Raw genomic sequence first — 15,079 nt, 5'->3', positions numbered from 1 at the left:
TTTCTTCAAATTGAATCCCAGTGTGAAAACTTACACGATTTCAAACCTAAGCAAAGGTGTGCGAGATTGGATGGAGAGTGTGAGTGGAGGTCATGGTCTCGGTGGGGGGGGGAGTGATATCATCACCTGAGCATTAAGATAGCCCACATACCAAAGAAGCAGGGAGATGAGATCTTTGTGTCTATTTTTCCCGGCATGTGCAGAATCCATCCCTTCTCAAAGGCCAGCACCGTTCTTTCCCTCTCCCTCCCTGCTGTCCAGGTCAGGATGGGATTCATGAATTCCCCTGTGTTTTCATCAAGCTTCTAATTCAGCTGGCAGCTGGAGGAATAGAGGAAGCAGGAGGGGAATAATAGTCAGAAACAGGAGATGCCACGTGAAACGGGCGGAATCTTGTGTATGTCAGTTGCTTTAAATGATCCACTGCAGCCCTGTCTCGCCTCGCAGCTTCCCCATGAGTTGAATCGATTCGGCCGATGCGTGTGTGCATTTTGGAAATGTAAACAGAGACATCCGCTGCTCGTGGGAGCATTTCACCTCACTTTTCCATTTCATGCGCAGACCTACCCGCACTCGGTACTGTCATGGCCTGAACAAGCCTTTTGTGTTCTCACAGAAAATGCCACTTTGTGCGAGCAGCTTTTCTGGACTGGACTGCACTGAGCTGGGACACAGAGAATATTCAATTAATGAAATCAGTACTTCAAACAGAAAACATTCTTCACTCACTCATCCTGATACATTAGCGCCTCTATTCTTGAATTATTGTTTAATTCATTGCAAAATAGGAACAGGAATCGGCCATTCAGCCCCTCGAGCCTCCAGGTTAATACATACTTCTTGAGGTGGGGTGCCCAGAACTGAATGCAGTCCTCCAGATGGCGTCTCACCAGAGCTCTGTGCAGCTGTAACATAACTTCCACCTCTTTGTATTCGAACCCTCTATAGATGAACGGGGAGAGTGAGAGCTCAAGAGAGAAAGCGAGAGAGAGCAAAAGAAAGAGGGAGAGAGAGCACTACGCATTGAACAAACATTCTCAGGAGTTCATTTGAAACCCCACTGAGCTTTCGAACCACTTGCTCTGCCGCATCTAAAGCTCATAAGCTGCATATGGGTAATGTGAAATCATATAATTCATAACCGGTTTAGTCGCGCAATGGGTAGCACATCGGACTTTTCGCTCAGAAATTGTGTGTTCGCATCGCACCACCGTTAAATTTTAGTTCGTTGATTTCGGAGCTGGGAAGTGAAATTTTGCAGCAAAACCGGAACAGGATCATTAATATCTGTCAAGGAAGGGAAACAGCCCCCATCCACTTTCTCTTATACTAGTGGCTCCAGTCCCACCCGAATTTATAATGTTTAATCCACTCTGAGTTGGATTGGCGAAACACTCTCAAGAAGGAGGCTCATCATCTGCTCACCGAGAAAGTCAATCTACTGGACTTCCAGCTCTGTCAGACGGAATGTTCCTTCAGACAGGTTTCTAACTGGACACATTCATCCTGCTGCCGTGCGAGCATTGGTGCTTGAGGGGTAGAATTCTTGCTTGCAGTAATTCTATTCCTGTCAAAGTAGCACGTGAAGATCGCAAGATGGAAAGTATCGTGGCTGAGCGGTCTAACGCGCTGGTTTAAAGCTCAAGCTAAATCCCATAATTTGTAGATGGATCAAAATCATAGTATGTGGCTCCAATTCCGAAGTCTCCCTCTGTAAACTAAGAAGACTAAACATCTCATCTGCTATTGCGACAGCGTCGGCCGGAGAAACCACATGGCTGAACAAAAAACTAGATGCATTACGGAACACACCAATTGTCAATAGAAACTTAGAAAATAGGAGTAGGAGTCGGACATTCGGCCGTTCGAGCCTGCTCCGCCGTTCAATTTGATCATGGCTGATCCTGGAACTCAATACCATATTCCCGCTCTCTCCCCATACCCCTTGATGCCTTTTGTGTCTAGAAATCTATCCAGCTCCTTCTTACATATATTCAGTGACTTGGGTTCCACAGCCTTCTGTGGTAGAGAATTCCATAGGTTCACCACCCTCTGAGTGAAGAAATTTCTCCTCATTTCAGTCCGAAATGTTCTCATCTGCTATTGCAACAGCATACGCCAGAGGAACCACACGGCTATGCAAATAACTAGACGCATTTTGGAACACACCAATTGTACCTTCAACTCCGGCCGAAATTTTCACAAGGAAAAGGATTGGTTGGTTTCGGTGGGCCTCGAATAACAACCTCGCCATTTCCAGGCCCTGGACTGTCATATAAGGACCGCGCACTGACTGGTTGCGCCGCTCGAGCCCAGTCACTTTGATCACCTGTCCCACTCTGCTGGAAAGAACCTTAAGGTGAGAGGCCCTTACCTGTGGAAACGTGTCCAGTCATTGCGATGAAAATAATATCTGCACTTTCACTTTCAGCTTCTTCACATCCTCTGCTCCATCGAACGACAATCGGGTTTTCTGCGAACAGGCCAAAATGAACATTGGCAGAAATTCTAACAGCAGTGGAAATTTGATGGAACACCTGAGACCGTGAGGGCTCGCGACCAGAACGTCACAGTAATGTTTAAAGAGCTGTTTAATGCTCAAATAAATGAATTGAAGCTAATTGATCGCATTTACCCCGTGCTGGGGTTGTTCTCCTTGGAGCAGAGAACATTTAGAGGAGATTTGATAGAAGTGTTCAAAATCATGTCGGGTTTAGATAAAGTAAATAAATAGAAACTGTTCCCATTGGCGGAAGGGTCGTGAAGCAGAGGACACAGATTTAAGGTGATTGGCAAAAGATCCAAAGGCGACATGGGGAAACACTTTTTTACCAACGAGTAGTTGTAATCTGGAACGCGCAGCCTGAAAGGATGGTGGAAGCAGATTCAATCGTGGCTTTCAAAAAGGAATTTGATAAGTACTTGAAGGGAAAAAATGCAGGGCTACCGGAAAGGAGCGGGGGATTGGGACTAACTGGATTGCTCTTACAATGAGCCTGCACGGGCTCGATTGTCTGAATAACTTCCTTCTATACTGTAACCAACCTCAAGGGCAATGAGGGATGGGCAATAAATGCTGGCCTCGCCAGCGACGCCCACATCCCATGAACGAACTCAAAAAATAATGATTGTATAATTCTATTTATACAGTTTATTTTCATTGCATGCATTTCTCTATCTCTCCCTGTCTCTGTCTCTTGTGTTATCCCCTGATGGACTTCTCAGGATTCCTTGAACGGCGATGGCTGATCGAACCTGCAACACCAGCAGAGAAGGTTAAAGAAAGATTGGGACAGGAGGAAAAGTGAAGGGGCAACCCAGCTGCTGCAGCCAATGTCTACACATTAATGCCTCTTCTCTCTCACAGTGAAACAGAGGCACCAATTTGATTAAAGTATACTTAGAGTAGATTGTATATTAACACCATTCCGAGACAGCCGGAAATCATATCATGGAATCATAGAAAGTTACCCCGCAGAAGGAGGCTATTCGGCCCTTCGTGTCTGAGCCGTCCGAAAAAGAGGTATCGAGCCTCAACCCACTTTCCAGAGTTTGGTCCACAGTCTTTTGGGCCAAACCCTCTGCCTCCATGAATCGATCTCCTTGATGCTCCAAAATCAGAGTCGGGTTCTTACTACCCGTTTAATGTTTACATGCCTGTGGAAGACTTTTTGTCTGCCTTTTATGTTGGCCGCCAGTCGATTCTCATACCCTCTCTTTGCCTCTCTTATTTCCCCTTTCAGTTCCCCTCTGAACTTTCTGTATTCTGCCTGGTGATTGAATTTTTAAAAAGTTAGGATGTCCGTCAGCCTGAAACAGAAAGTTATTAGTTGATTAATGGCTATTTGAAGAACTATTCGTCTTTTTTCAGAGTTTAATGAGTATTGCGAAATTAATACAGTAAACTATTTTGTACAAGTTAATTCCCTGAACGGGACAGGGACCCGTCTCCCACACTGAGAGCATTTGCAGACGGCAGCTATCTTCTGAGGGTTTCCTAAAACAACGTATGTAGCAGTGTTTCTGTAGTGTAGTGGTTATCACGTTTGCAACACACGCGAAAGATCCCCGGTTGAAAACCGTACAGAAACATTTTTGGGCCACCCCCTCCGCCTCCATGAGTCGATCTCCTTCATGGTCCCGAATCAGAGTCGGGTTCTCACGACCCGTTTAATGTTTACATGCCTGTGGAAGACTTTTGGATTGCCTTTTATGTTGGCCGCCAGTCTATTCTCATACCCTCTCTTTGCCCCTCTTATTTCCCTTTTCAGTTCCCCTCTGAACTTTCGATATTCTGCCTGGTGAATGAATAAAAAAAAAGTTAGGATTTCCGTCAGCCTGAAACAGAAAGTTATGAGTTGATTATTGGCGATTTGAACAACTATTCGTCTTTTTTCAGAGTTTAATGAGTATTGCGAAATTAATACAGTAAACTATTTTGTCGTCGTTCATTCCCTGAACAGGAAAGGGACCCGTCTCCCACACTGAGAGCATTTGCAGACGGCAGCTATCTTCTGAGGGTTTCCTATAACAATATATCCAGCCGAGTTTCTGTAGTGCAGTGCTTATCACGTTCGCCGAACACGCGAAAACTGTCCGGTTCGAAACCGAGCAGAAGCATTTTTGGGCTGCCTCCATGAATCGATCTCCTTTGTGGTCCCGAATCAGAGTCGGGTTCTCACGACCCGTTTTATGTTTACATGCCTGTGGCAGACTTTTGGATTGCCTTTTATGTTGGCCGCCAGTCTATTCTCATACCCTCTCTTTGCCCCTCTTATTTCCACTTTCAGTTCCCCTCTGAACTTTCTGTCATCTGCCTGGTGAATAATTTTTTTAAAAGTCAGTATTTCCTTCAGCTTGAAACAAAAAGTTATTAGTTGACTAATGGCGATTTGAACAACTATTCTTTTTTCAGAGTTTAATGAGTATTTCGAAATTAATACAGTCAACTATTTTGGAGAATTTGATTCCCTGAACGGGACAGGGACCCGTCTCCCACACTGAGAGCATTTGCAGTCGGCAGCTATCTTCTGAGGGTTTCCTATAGTGAACTGTATAGCAGAGTTTTTGTAGTGTAGTGGTTATCACGTTCGCCTAACACGCGAAAGGTCCCAGGTTCGAAACCGGGCAGAAACATTTTGAAAAAGTTCCCCACTAAAAATCAATCCGTCTGAAAAAAAGCAAGAATTCATTCTGTGGTTCAATGTGAATAAAATACCACACCTCACAGAACCGATATGTTTTCCATTCTCTGTACAGTTCAATATACATTCAAACACTACACATATACAGACAGTGTCTCGCCCTCATTCAGGTTTCATGCCCCGACTGTGCAGGAAGCCCCTCTCAAAGCTGCACATTGCGATTGTTTTCAGTTGATTTGTGAGAGATCATTAAAGGATCCTGCAGCGCTGCCTCGGTTTATAAATACAGTTATAAACAGCATTGCAGCCGCGGCAACAAACAGATCAGTTTTTCGATGTTCGATGTTCCCCAGCTCCCGCATTGAGTGAAGCCACGAGAGCAACAACATTCAGGCCGCCTGTCCGATCACACGTTGCTGGCGGGAAGCTGCAATTGCCGCTTCAGGCAGCGCCTTACTGCCCATCCCTGGGAAACAAGTTAACACCAAAGCTTTGACAACACATCGCAGGCATCGTCTGTCCCGTAGTTGTTGCTCCGCTGCGATGACAGAACTTGCCAGCTGTTTCAAAATTTACAACCAGAACACTGGATCCTCAGATCACTACCCGTTTTAAAAGTCTGTTACTCTATCAACTGAGCGACGCAGGCTCGCAATTTGTTTAGTTCCTATCGTACATATTCATTGTAGGACTCTGAATTATCCATCGTAGATGTCGAAATTGGGTGAGGGTCCCTGTCAGCAACGTGTTGAGGAGAATCCTTGTTTCTGTTGAACATGATGTGAGAAACATGGACAGTGAACTCGCGAGTTTACAATTCTCGTGTTTGTGCCAAAAATGAACATAAGAACATAAGAAATAGGAGCAGGAGTAGGCCAATCGGCCCCTCGAGCCTGCTCCGCCATTCAATAAGATCATGGCTGATCTGATCCCAACCTCAAATCTAAGTTCATGTCCAATTTCCTGCCCGCTCCCCGTAACCACGAATTCCCTTTACTTCTAGGAAACTATCTATTTCTGTTTTAAATTTATTTCATAATGTTGCTATTATTTAACAATGTCTTGTCATTCGTTAGCAGCAATTAAAATAACACTTTACATAGTGGCTCAAAAGCTAAACTTGTCCCACACGGCAGCTGGAAAAGGCCTCTCGATCTTTCAGCGTATGAACATCTGTGAGCTGAATAATTTCACCCGTTGCACAGTGACACCAGGGAGAATATTTCCCATCCAGATTTTCCCCACACGAAACTTCCAACTGATGAATATCCGCTAAACGAAAAGAAGAATTGTATGTTTAGTTCTTTGGATTGAAAGATCTCGTACCGGCCCCTTTGCCATATCAGCTGCCGCTAATCGCTCCCTCTCCCCCTATGAACAAGTAAATTCACACCTACTATTGCAAGACGGTAGGCCAGAGGAACCCAAGTGCTCACATGGGAACACTAAGAAGTAGATGCGTTATGGAACATACCAGTTGTACCTTGAACTCAAAATGTTCGATTGTTCCAGATGAGGCTCAAATTCACAACCTGGGCATTTCTGGAGTTCATAAAAGTACCGCACGCTGAGCGCTTCCGCCACAAGAGCAGCGCGCAATCGGTTCTATCAGTGCTCCCGTCAAACAGCTTCATTTTCCGTCTCTGAATTATCGCTTTGTGATCTTTCTCCGATTTCTCCAAGAAGCCTCCAATCAAGATGCGCTTCGATAAATATCCGCAGTGAACTTTCAAAGCCCTGGAATCTGAAACAAAACCCCAGAAGATAAGAACTTTTATTGATCTTATTATTAACTAAAGGACAACTTTTGATGGTGCTTTAAGGAGGATTTGGATAAAGTGTGTTATGAAACTAAGAAACTCTCTCTCAACTGTCGTTGACTGAAGAGATGGGTGTTATTTCATTTGAAAACCTAGGCTCGGAACTTTCTGATGGAGAAGTGAGACAGAAGTTTGTGGTTAGTGACAGTTACCGGGGAGATCGAGAGCAGAGGGAGAAAGGTCAAAGTCACAGCTGTGACAGCTCAAGTGCTCCGCTCATCTGTAATATTTTAAAAAGTAATGTACAGTACATGGCAAACCGATTTGGTATCGGTTATAAAAAATACTAAAGGATACAGGTTCAAAGGCGGATTTGTGAAGAGGGAATGGATTTAACCGCCAGACCTAAATCATTCCACATGAATCTGAAGCGTCTTGAAAAAAACGGCAGCGCGAACTGTTATGATCGTGTCATGACTTCAAAGACCCTCCAATTACCGACAGTATCTTTGAACGAGTTGTGCAGCAAAACCGTGAGTGAAGCCGCTTTGCATTTGTCAAAGGTGTAGCTGACGATATTGGCGTCAATCAGGGTCGATTTTAATGATTTGAAATCTCACCATCCCTCTTGACCCGAAAATTGACGATAAAATCGGGTTTTTCCTGTAGGTCGTGAATTGAAGGGAAAGCCGCATCAAATAGATCTGAGAAATGAAGAGCAGAAAATGTGGATGAAATTTGCATGAGTGAAAATCCCTGTTTTTCGGAAGACTCTGTCCCCAATGGTGGAGAGGATTGATATTTCGAGCTGTTATTCACCAGCCTAAACTTTAGTAATTTCCTGTTTGCTGACAATGAGATGAGACGGAATGAACAGGTCTAACGAGCCGGTCTGTAACACAGGACAATGATTCAGTGCAGCTCGTTACCCAGTCACTGGGCTCCGTTATAGCCGCTCCTCTCAGTCACACACAAAGATAAATTGTAAATTGGAAACAGAAAGCGTTAATGTGTAACACTTAATATCAACCACCAGTTTTTCCCTCTTTCCGGCTTTTAAAACAATCTGTTTCACAGTTTGTCAAACCCAAAACAGCCTCTGGTATTTGCTGATCGAGAATTTCAGTGGAAATTGGGACCGTCACTTAGTATCGGAACAAATATACCCGCTGAGGTTTCGGGATTGTTACTGGTTTATTTATATCAGTGAGTGACAGGTTTTAAACTAGCTGAGGGTCTAAACCTGAGGTAAGAGCCTGGGATGGACAAGAGATTCTACAATTTCTCAAGTTAAATTGCACTGATTCCACCAACACTGTCCATCACATCCCTTAAACATTGTTACATTTTACTATATAAAACTGGTGAGGGTGGAAACGGGAAATAACTGAAAAAACCTTCATTTTATCAAACTTATTATTATTATGCAAACAATGGACAGCCTATCCCAAAAAAAGACTCAATGTAAAACCAGTCGCCAGTCCCAGACCCGCTGTGCCCGTGATGTGATTTTCATCCGATTCTGACTGACTTCGTATCAGACCCGCTCCCGTCAACAGTAAACGGATGGGGCCGGATCCATAAGAGAAAAACGAGGACCGACCTCCGCATAACCTGTCCTCATAATTTAACCATTTTAGCCCCGGTATCATTCTGGTGAATCTGCGCTGTACCAATCCAAGGCCAATATTTCCTTCCTGAGATGTGGTGCCCAGAGCTGAATGCAGTACTTTAAATGGGGTCTCAGCAGGGATTTCTATCTTTAACATACTTCCCACCTTTGTATACCAGCTTCCTTGAAATAAAGGCCAACATCCCATGAGACATTTAAATTAATTTTTCACCCATTCCACTGGCTTTCAGCGATTTCTGTACTTGGACCCCTAAATCTCTCTGCTCCTCCACAGTTCCGAGCTTCTCACCATTTAGAAAATACTCTGATCTATCTTGCTTCAGTCCAACGTCGATGAACTCACACTTCTCCATATTGAAAGTTTGAACAGACTGGAACTCTTCTGTATGGAAAAGAGAAGGCTGAGGGGTGACCTGATATCGGACTTTAAGATTATGCAAGGGTTTGATAGGTTAGACGTAGATAAGGTGTTTGCACTTGTGAATGCGGGGACTCCAAATCATTGAGGCCATGAATATAAGGTAGTCACTATTTAATTCAACATGGCATTGAAGAGGAACACATTTACCCAGAGAGTGTTTAGAATGTGCAATTCGCTCCCACAAGGAGTCGTTTCGGCGAATAGCATGGATTCGTTTACAGCGAAGCTAGAAAAACAAATGGAGGAGAAAGGAATATAAGGGTTTGCTCATAAGGTTAGATGAAGAGGGGTTGGCGGAGGCATGTTTGCAGCATGAACACCGGCATTGTCTAGTTGGGCCGAATTGCCTGTTTCCGTGTTGTACATTCTATGTAATTCTATGTTACTCCATCTGCCACAGTTTTGCCAACTCACTTAATTTATCAATTTCCCTTGGCAACTTTCTGCTTCCATCTACACGACTCACTGTGACACCTATCTTGGTGTCAGCGACACACGTGGATATACGGCTCTCTATTCCTTCGTCTACGTCATTTATATGCCAGATCTCTGTCTCCCACCTTCTAACCAACTCCCTACCAATTTCATTAGCTTGCCTTAAATTCGACGCACTGTCATTGTCGTTAACAGTCTCTTATATGGTACCTTATCGAATACCTCTGGAAGTCAATATCATATAACAATCATGGACACTCCATTATCTACCACGTTAGTTACATCTTCATAAAGTTCAACTAGTTTTGTTAGACTTGACTCACCCTTTACAAATCCATGCTGGCTCTCTCTGATCAATTCATGTTTATCCAAGTGCTCAATCTCTCTTTCCCCAATAACGGATACTGGCAACTTCCCCACAAAGGATGTCAGACTAATGGGTCTAGAATTTCCAACATCATCACTGCCACCCATCCCAAATAATGGAGTGACATTGAAATTGTTTCCATCGAAGGAACAATTCCTGAATCAAGAGAGTTTGTACGATCATGACTAAAGCATGTACAATTTCCTCACCGAGTCCTCTCAGTCCCCTGGGATGGCAACCATCAGGTCCTGGAGATTTGTCGATCTTTAATCTAATTATTTTCTCCATTGCCATTATTTTACTTATACTGAATCCCCTTGATTTATTTACAGTTTTCCTCATATCTCTGATATCTTAGGCTCATTTATTTCTGTGAAGAACGAAGCAAAGTAAATATTTAGCAACTCTACATTTCATGATTTTCAATTACAGTATCACCTCCATCTGACTTTAAGCGGCCCACATTACTCTTAGTCTCCCTTCTTTCACTTAATATACTGGTAAAAATCTTGACTGTTGTCCTCATTTTCCCTAACAGGTTTTTCTCCTTTTCCCTGTTTGGACCTCTTCCGGTTTTTTATTTTCAGCACCAAAATAAACAATACTTTGCTGTAAAGTTCGTCTCAATAGTTCTTCACTTTCAGAGCGAGAATTGTCTAAACCGGTAATTTATTTAATGTAACAATCATAAGTACACATACTCATCCGTTTATCAACGCATTGATGGATGCACAAAGATAAACACAACGAGATATGCAGGCAGCATTGGGATGCACAGGTGAACGGACAAGTGAAACAGACAAAGATGAAACGGTCTGAACCCCAAACAGACAGTGACGTATCGCTGATAGATATTAGTGAGAGGAGGTAGGGCAAAGTGATCTTGAATGGGCGCTGTGGCTTAGTTGGTTAAAGCATCTGTCTTGTAAACAGGAGATCCTGGGTTCAATTCCCAGCAGTGCCTTGTGTAACTAATTATTTTTACCTGATTTGTGGAATCAAGCGACAAAATGGCACTTTTCAATTGGTATTTGTTCAGGTTTGAGGAGGAAACGGATATCAGATTGACTCTTCTAAAACGCCCTTTCATTGTGCAGTCAGACCTCTCATAGAATGTGTCTGTAACGGGTTAACTTAAAGACACGTTCTTGTTTCTGGGCTCGTTGGGGTCAGGGTACAATTCACGATTTGAGGTTCAAACCCGGAAGTAGTCCTAATTTGGACCTGGACTTGTGATCTTGACCTGCGGTGAGAATCTTTGCAAAGAGAAAATGAGTCCCCAAATCACTCCACCTGAATCTCCAGACCCCGATGAAATATATCCCAGGCTGTTAACAGAAGCAAGGGAGGAAATAACGGAGGCTCTGACCATAATTTTCCAATCCTCCCTGGTTACAGGTGATATGCCGAAGGATTGGAAGACTGCTAAAGTTGTATTGTTGTACAAAAAGGGAGAAAAAGATAGATCAAGTAATTACAGGCCAGTCAGCCTAACCTCGGTCATGCTGAAGGTATTCTATTAAATCTACTCTGCACTTCCTCCACGGCCAATACAGGGAGGAGGGAACTCCCTACTGACAAGCCTCAGCTCTATCAGGAGAGGGAGACTGACCCACGCTTTCTCTTGCTTCTGGGATGTGCCACTTTTTGAAAAAAAAGGTGAATTTCTCTACATCTTTAAACGCTCTGTCTCACTGCACATGGTTTAAAGTGTATTGTGGGACGCTGTGAGTGTCTCTGTACCTGTAAACTATCTGACTCACTGCACTGATGTTTAATGTGTACTGTAGGATAGTATGTAAGTATCTCTGTATCTTTAAACTCTCTGTCTCTCTGCACAGCAGTGACAGTGTATTGTAGGATGGTGTGTGTTTCTTTATGCCTTTATACTCTCTGTCTCTCTGCACAACATTGACAGTGTATTGTAGGATGGTGTGAATGGGATGAGGGTCTGTGGGACGAAGTGTAGCCGATTGGGAGCAGCGCCCGTTTGCGGGGTGAGTATTGCACGCTTGATTTTCTCGCTCCCTTCTATCTTTCTTTCTCTCTTTCTTTCTTTCACCTCCCTCTCTCCCATTCTTTCATTCACTCTCGTTTCATTCCTCTTCTTTCTTTCTTTGCCTTTCTGCCCCAGCACCTTTGTCTGTATCCTGTTTTTGTTCTCTCACGTGTCTCTGTTGGATGATCCAAAATTCAGACCCGCCGCTTCTTCCAGCTTTTCCTTCCTTCCACAATCATGGTCTATTTCATTGAGATTTACTGCGGCCTTGCCCACTCTAACATTTACTTTCACATTCTTACGTCTTTAAGTTTGCTCCACATCGACCGCTTTTTCTCGGGGGCACATGTCCCGTTCGCATCAATGTTCATTTGTGACTTGAAACCAATCGATGAATTTCGATCTGCTCCAGAGACAAGCTCTAAGAAAGGAGAGCTGGCATTCGGTAGGACAGCGCATACTTTTCCGTGAAATTTCCATGGGTATCTTGTGATACGGGGGATGTTAACTGAAGAACTGGGTTTTGTTTTCATGGTCGTTGGCGCTTTTCCCCGAGCAGTTGATGTGCGGGAGAGACGGGCGGCGCTGCATAGCTGCGAATGACGGCTGGAAGGTGCATTATTGGCAATCTGGGCGGTGCAGCAAAGTCGGAAATGTTTCGCTTGATCTTAATAGGTCTGTGGAAATGTCCGATTGAAAAGGAATGAGGAGAAATGAAAAGAGCGGCAATGGTGAAAAGGTGTCGATTACAGGAGGTTGGCCGTGAGCGAAAGGTCCTTTGAAAGCTCGGCGCGGAGGAGATTTTGTTCGGAAACGGCAGACTTTAAGCGCGTGAGGAAAGTGAAGTGTGAGCTGCGTCCTTGGGTCAAATTGGGTGTTTTCAGGAAAACAGCCATTGTGAAATCACAAAAATGAAAATAGAAAGTGCTGAAAACGCTGAGCAGGTCAGGCTGCACCTGTGGTGAAAGAACCAGAGGGAACTTTTCAGCTCGATGACCTTTATCATCAGATCTGAATGGCTTATCACATGCGTGAGCAACTGCGCTGTCTCAGATGCTGGTTTCCATCTTTGAATTATGTGGGTTCGAATCTCACTCTGCCAGAATTTGTACACCCTTCCATTTTGGCCGCCTCACAAAAAACCCATCTTTGATAAGAAGTGCTTTTCCGCATTGCTGGTTTACACATTTTTGCACAATTCAGCAAAGTCTGGATTGCTACCCAACTGTTTCTTAGATGGAGGTGTTGGGACTGTAAGGTGTGATCTCGGCGAAGTATCAATCAATGTGCACAATGGCGCCCTGGTGAACCGAGTACCTCTTATAGTCAGTATAATATAAAAGATATGTACCATAATTATGAATTTCTTCTTTGCATCACACTAGGATTTATTATCAGGGAATGTACATGAACAGGTCGATTTACGTCACGCTCCGGTCGCTTCGCATCGCCTCCCACAAATAGAATAGAATCAAAGAAAGGTCACAGCACGAAAAGAGGCCATTCGGCACATCGAGTCCGTGCCGGCTCTCTGCAAGTGCAATCCAGATAGACCCACTCCCCCGTCCATTCCCTGTAGCCCTGTATTTTCTTTCGTTTCAAATACTTATCCAGTTCCTTATTGAAGACCATGATTGAATCTGCCTCCACCACCCCCGAGGGCGGTGTATTCCAGATCCTAAACACTCGCTGTGTAGAAAAGTTTTTCCTCATGTCACCTTTGGTTCTTTTGCCAAACACCTTAAATCGATGTTCTCTGCTCCTTGAACCTTCCACCAATGGGAACAGTTTCTCTCTATCCACTCTGTCCAGATCCTTCATGATTTAGAATACCTCCATCAAATCTCCTCGTAACCGTCTCTGTTCCAAGCAAAACAACCCCAGCTTCTCCAATCTGTCCACGAAACTTATGCCCCTCATCCCTGGAATCATTACAGTAAATCTCTTCTGTGGGGATTCGGTATTAACATCGCCGAATCCCCCACCATCAACATACTAGTGGTCACCATTAACCGGAAACATAACTGGACCAGCCACGTACAAACTCTGGTTGCAAGAGCAGGTCAGAGGCTGGATATTCTGAGCCAAGTCACTCACCTTCTAATTCCCTAAAGCCGTTCAACCATCTACAATGCGCAAGTTGAGTGAGTTGGAATACTCATGTGATGGCCATCGACCTGAAACGTTAACTCTGTTTCTGTGTCTAACGATTCTGCCTGACCTGCTGAGGATAAACACATTTGCAGTTTTCACTTCAGGTTGGCAACATAGCCAGTATTTTCATTTTGAATAAAGGAGCTTTCGCTTATTTCATAATGCGACGAGGTGGCCGAGAGGTTAAGGCGATGGACTGCTAATCTATTGTGCTCTGCACGCGTGGGTTCGAGTCCCATCCTCGTCGTTATTTTGTTTAAGTTTTGTTTCTATCATTCAGTCCACCCAGAAGATCTGGTGAAAGTCCCATCCTTCTCGAAACGGCAGACCGTGGGTTTTGCATTGTTTGCTGAAATCAGCTACAGTTCCTTCCAGGAAGGTGTTGAGATTGTACGGTCGCGAAGTATCAAATTGTACATTGGTGTCATTGTAAAAAGAGTAAATCTTATGGTCAACGAAAGAGAAACTTATGAACCACAATGAAGATTTATGACCGGATCATTCCGTGTCTGTGTCCGTTAAAAAGGGACGTACTGTTAGTCCCGGATTATTCCGTGTCTGTGTCTGTTAAAAAGGGGTGTGCTGTAAGTCCCGGATCATTCTGTGTGCGTTTTACCCGATTTTCTTGAGACCTTTTTCCTTCTGAACTGAAATGACGATCCTCTCTCGACACGAAGGTTCACCGCCTGCTTCGGGCAACTGGTAGGAAAAATAACAAAAACTGATGAGACCAAGTTCATTTTGCTGGGCTTCCATTCCAATCTCCGCACTCGATCCCCCATTCAGTCCCACCCCCGCCTGGACATTGTAAGCTGCGATATTCATAAGGGAATGGAGAAGCCGAATATCAAGGTTATAATTTTCTTGGTTCCTCAACAACGAATAGCATCAATTTCAATGATTCAGAAGGTTATCATAGAATCAGAGAATTTACAGCACAGAAGCAGGCCATTCGGCCGTCGTGCCAGTGTCAGCTTTTTCGAAGATCTGTCCAAATTAGACCCACACCCCAGATTTTTCCCCATAACACTGCAAATTAGTCCTCTTCAATTATGTCCAATTGCCTTTTGAATGATCCTATGGAATCTGCTTCCACCACTCTTTCAGGAAGTGCGTTCCTGATCTTAACAACCCTCTGTGTGAAAAAAAAATCTCCTCAATTCCCC

At 44.0% G+C, this 15,079-nt stretch overlaps 3 non-coding genes across 3 annotated transcripts; all 3 read left to right on the top strand.

Moving 5' to 3' along the window:
• The first annotated feature begins 5,063 nt into the window (after positions 1 to 5,063).
• On the top strand, positions 5,064 to 5,136 carry trnav-aac (transfer RNA valine (anticodon AAC)). The gene has a single exon. It is a non-coding gene; the product is annotated as a tRNA-Val (tRNA).
• Positions 5,137 to 10,650: 5,514 nt separating this feature from the next.
• On the top strand, positions 10,651 to 10,724 carry trnat-ugu (transfer RNA threonine (anticodon UGU)). The gene has a single exon. It is a non-coding gene; the product is annotated as a tRNA-Thr (tRNA).
• A 3,354-nt stretch (positions 10,725 to 14,078) lies between these two features.
• trnas-gcu (transfer RNA serine (anticodon GCU)) lies at positions 14,079 to 14,160 on the top strand. The gene has a single exon. It is a non-coding gene; the product is annotated as a tRNA-Ser (tRNA).
• The last annotated feature ends 919 nt before the right edge of the window (positions 14,161 to 15,079 follow it).

This window comes from Heptranchias perlo, chromosome 20 (genome assembly GCF_035084215.1).
Source record: "Heptranchias perlo isolate sHepPer1 chromosome 20, sHepPer1.hap1, whole genome shotgun sequence".
NCBI lineage: Eukaryota > Metazoa > Chordata > Chondrichthyes > Hexanchiformes > Hexanchidae > Heptranchias > Heptranchias perlo.
This window is presented reverse-complemented; position numbering and strand designations above follow the sequence as displayed.